Source organism: Sinocyclocheilus anshuiensis, unplaced genomic scaffold (genome assembly GCF_001515605.1).
Source record: "Sinocyclocheilus anshuiensis isolate Anshui unplaced genomic scaffold, SAMN03320099.WGS_v1.1 scaffold1946, whole genome shotgun sequence".
Lineage (NCBI taxonomy): Eukaryota > Metazoa > Chordata > Actinopteri > Cypriniformes > Cyprinidae > Sinocyclocheilus > Sinocyclocheilus anshuiensis.
This window is the reverse complement of record NW_015546151.1, coordinates 207,481-212,445: the sequence shown is the minus strand read 5'-3', so window position 1 is coordinate 212,445 and position 4,965 is coordinate 207,481. Positions and strand designations below refer to the sequence as shown.

Genomic DNA, 4,965 nt, shown 5'->3' with positions numbered 1-4,965 from the left:
GGAAAGCGAGGAAAAGAGGGAAAATTCAAACGAACTAAAAACGAACAATTGCTTTACTCCAAATTGCCGCTATTTGAAAGTGAAAGTAAAATGCGCACACCACTTTTACAAGCTATTTAAAAGCGAAGGAAAGCGAGAAAAAGAGGGAACGCCCCCGCTCTACAGTTTTCAGTGTCACATGATTCTTCAGAAATCATTCTAATTGATTTGGTGCACACAAAAAAAAGATATTTGTAATGGGCTTTAAATTATAGTGTTTTCACACTAGAGGTTTGATTAAACAAAAAGTTAGATTTGTTTCATTTGGAAGTCGACTTACAAACTAAGAACCACACATCATGTGTTAAACACAGAGTGAAGTGCTATTGTAAATGTATATTTTGTGATATTGTGTAAATTCTGACACAATGTTGACAGTATTTTGGTAGTTACACCAGATAAACAAAATCCAAGCAAATGACGATGCTTTCCAATTGTAACATTCAGACTTGAGCATTTGTTTTCTGGCAGTGATGATAAATATCTTGCAGTTGTTCTGTTGATGACAAGGAAGAGGGCACAAATGAATCTTTGAGTTTGTGCTCAGAAAAGTGCGTCTTCCCTGACTCTTTGTCCAGGTCTTTGCAACGCACCCTGAATGAACTGAAGGAGTACCAAAAGCAGCATGATCATTACCTGAGGCAGCAGGAGATGCTGGACAAGCATAAGCTCATTCAGGAAGAGCAGATCCTGCGAAATATCATCCACGAGACCCAAATGGCTAAAGAAGCTCAACTCGGTTAGACTGCATGTTTTACCTTTCAATTCCAATCATACAGTTTCTGTAACATAGACCCACAAACTCAAGATTGTGCAGTATACTGGATAAACAAGTTTCGCAAGCCTGCCAGATCTATTTGGCGCCACGTTTGTTCTCTTTCCCTGTTGATTGCAGGAATGCGGATAATAGGACTTAAATGTTTTGTTTCAGGAAATCACCAAATGTGTCATATGGGCCAGCAGAAGTTCACCCTGCACTGCCCGTATGACTTGCCTGTACGGTATCACCGTGGAGAACTGTTTGAAAATGTCCACTACATTCAGGTGAAACTGAAAACGCACCATTCGAATTATTTTGCTTTGTGTGTGTTAATAATTAGAATAAATATTGAAGTAGTTTACTCTATTTCTACACAATAAAATATTTAGCCGAACTTGCAAAATGTATATCATTATTTAAGTTCCTATGGAGTTTCAAAATTTGACTTTTGCATGTCTAGAAAAAACATTTAACTTAGTAATATCTTGATTTTTTAGTTGTTGTAGCTTATTTAAATGCTTGAATCCTTGAGGGCGCCTTAGGGGTGTGTGGAGGCCCCCTAGTAGACCCTGGCCCTCTAGTTGAGAAGCATCGGTTTATAGTAATGCCAGTCCACAAATTTCAGTGGACAAGCAGTGTTTCATGTAACAACAGTGGATCATATTATTGTTTTGTTTGCGTGTCCACTATACCCTACTTTGACTGCTTGCAAAACTATTTTTGTATGCGGCTCAGAATTAAACAAATTAGCTGAGTAGCTGAAACTAACTTGTTTATAAAACGGTTGTATGAAAGCAATACTTTACATGTGATAAAGTTGTTGATGATATTCAGTATAACATCAGTCTTCTTTGTTATATTGCTTAAGTGTCAACCTCCTCTTTTTTCTGTGTGTGTGTGCATGCTTGTAGTTTGGTGAGGAAGTGTCAGTAGCCAGCAGTGTTGCTCTGGTGTCCGAGTTGAGTGTGAATGAGAGTCACAGTCCTCAGCAGTCCTACACCGTGTCTTTAGGACGGGAACCTGCAGCCCACTGGGACAAGGAGACCACCTCCACCGATATAAGAGTGTGTCGATTTTTTTATTTATTTATTTATTTATTTTTGGTAAACCCTGCTATTGTTAGCTGAAAACAACAGAATTAGCCTAACATTTTAATTAACACAAATGCATGAGAAGGAGTTGTTTTGAACTTTTTGAATGAGAAGTTCTTCAGACACAGATTACATGATATACTAATTATTGCCATATTTATTTTTTGGCATATTTTTATCTGCATATGTCATGTTGTTTATATATGTTAGAACACAGTATAAAGGTGTGTTCATGCCATGTTCGAATTATTGTAATTATGAGATTCTGACTTCGAACTAAGTTCTGACTGAACTAGTCAAACTCATTGTTAAAACTTTTTGAATTATACAAGTATACCACCTGACCACTGCAATGAAAACACTCAAAATGTTGGAAGGTTTAGCCATAAAATGTAGTTATCTTAAAGGGATAGTTCACCCAAAAATGAAAATTCTGTCATTAATTACTCACCCTCGTGTTGTTCCAAACCCGTAAGACCTTCTTTCATTTTCGGAACATTCTCTGACCCTCCCATACACTCATACTCTGACCCTCCCATGTCGTGGACGTGCGTTCACGACAGTACCATGACACAAGCATGTGGCGGCGCCGGTGCTGACCCAGATCCGGCGTGATGACGTTGATCACATGCGCCGTGCCTTGCGTCTTGTGTTCAATGTCATCATGCCAGATCTTGCATGGTACTGTCGTTAACGTGCATCCACAAGTGACGCAGTAGATACGAAAATGTGGAAAAAAAGTCATTATTTTTGTTTTCTTTGTGCAAAAAAAGTATTCTCGTAGCTTCGTAACATTAACGAAATGTAGTAAGGAGATCGTTAAAATAATCCATGTGACATCAGTGGTTCAACCGTAATTTTACGAAGCTACAACAATACTTTTTGTGCGCAAAGAAAACAAAAATAACGACTTTATTCAACAATTCGTCTCCTCCGTGTCACCCTATAGCACCATTTTGGAGAGTATCACATACGTAAACAACGTACGCTGTTCTGTGTCAGCAGCACCGTACACGGATACATTGTTTACGCTTTGATCTGAACATAACCAACGTATCCGCGTACATACATTGCATACATTGATTACGTATGTGATACTCTCCAAAATGGTGCTATAGGGTGACACGGAGGAGACGAATTGTTGAATAAAGTCGTTATTTTTGTTTTCTTTGCACACAAAAAGTATTGTTGTAGCTTCGTAACATTACAGTTGAACTACTGATGTCACATGGACTACTTTGTCGATCATCTTGGTACTTTTCTGGACCTTGACCGTGGTAGTTCCCTTGCTGTCTATGGGAGGGTCAGAGAGCCCTCAGATTTCATCAAAAATATCTTAAATTGTGTTCCGAAGATGAAAGAAGGTCTGACAGGTTTGGAACAACACAAGAGTGAGTAATTAATGACAGAATTTTCATTTTTGGGTGAGCCATCCCTTTAAAACTAGTTATCTTGGAATAACTCGGAATAAAAATCATTCAAGCATAATCTTAAAAAATAAATGAAAGACATGATTACAATGCAATTTAATGTAGCTAGCATAGAGTTATCTAATTTCATGTCAAAATATGATAAATACATTTTATCAATTCATTTTGGCATTATTAGTGTTGCCATAAAAATTGATAATTTCTGTATTATCTGTTGTATTCTGCATATTATATACTAGAAGTCACATTCTGTTTGTTGTGTGTGAACAGGAAAGTCATATGGTGCTGTGGCCCAGGAGGCCCGACTGTGCAAAAAAATTCCCCACAATTCCCCCTGTGCACCTACTTCCCACCTATTACCTGCCACCTGAGTCCCGCAACTTTAAGTAAGACGTGGCACTGTGACATGAACACTTATGTTACATACAGTATGCAGTCACAGAATCACAGAACATGTAACATGTCACCTTGTTATCTTTGTCATGTTACCAGGGCTCTGAATATCCTTTTGGAGAGCAAAAGTCCTCCATCATCAGCAAAGATGCCGGACTGCAGCTTTAAGAACCTTGTCACTGCTAGAGACCCACTGGACTCTTTGGCCTGGGCCTTAGAGAAGGAGCTGCCTGACCCACATGCTGCTGAGGTATGAGCCAGCTTACTCAACACTGTCAGTCTAAAGGCATTCTGTACCACACCCTTAGCTTACCTGAACTATTTGTGCAGGTAGATGAAGCAGGGAGAGCTATTTAGTGTGTGGGAGTGTTGTTTTCTCAGGTGCGTCATTCTGTGTGTGTGTTTTACGCAGGTGTTGCTGAAGCGCAGTGGTGGGAGGAGTTTGGAGCAAACTGGAGCACTGATTGCTCAGGCTCTGGACAAGGTAAAAGAATAATAGTTACATGTGGCTCATGTTGAGTACATTAGCAATTGCACTATTTGCTCTTTGTAGATAATTAAGGAAATATTAAGTGAATTGCAAATTGAAGATTTTAATTGGTAAGATTCTGAAAATTGAGTCAACTGATTAAAAGTAGGGATGCACCGATACCACTTTTTCCAGTACTCGCCCGATACTGATACTTTTATTTTTGGTACTTGCCGATACCGAGTACATTTTTAAAATATTGGTTACAGAAACCAAAAGAGTATGTATAATGTTAGTTGGTTAACTTCATTTATCAAATAGATACAGTCAAACCAAAATTTATTCAGACACCTTCAACATTTCTCACATTATCACAGTTTATTCGCTATTGTTTAGAAAATGGTAATAAAATATGACAAGAACTCAGAGTTAAACTGTGTCAGAACAAATTAATCTTGATAATGTTATATAATTTTGATAGAAAGGTATGTAATAGATTACAATCAACCAACCAAAAATTATTCAGACAGCTGTTAGTATGACAGTATTTACACAACTATCAATACTTAGTCGGGCAACCCTTAGCCTTAATGACAGCCTGTAGTCTCCTGGGCATGCTGTCATCCAGCTTCATGCAAACCTGAACTTTTTTTTCCCAGACTTGGTCTGAATAATTTTTGGACCAAAATTTGTATCAATTTTACTGGTAGTCCACTGTATGAAGATTCTTTGGGCATAATTTATCACAGTTTACTTTATTTTGCTATCCTCACTTACATAAAT

The 4,965-nt window shown here is 38.0% G+C and overlaps 1 pseudogene; it reads left to right on the top strand.

Moving 5' to 3' along the window:
* Positions 1–4,965, top strand: part of LOC107701267 (tetratricopeptide repeat protein 17-like) — a 39,507-nt pseudogene that overhangs the window by 3,737 nt on the left and 30,805 nt on the right.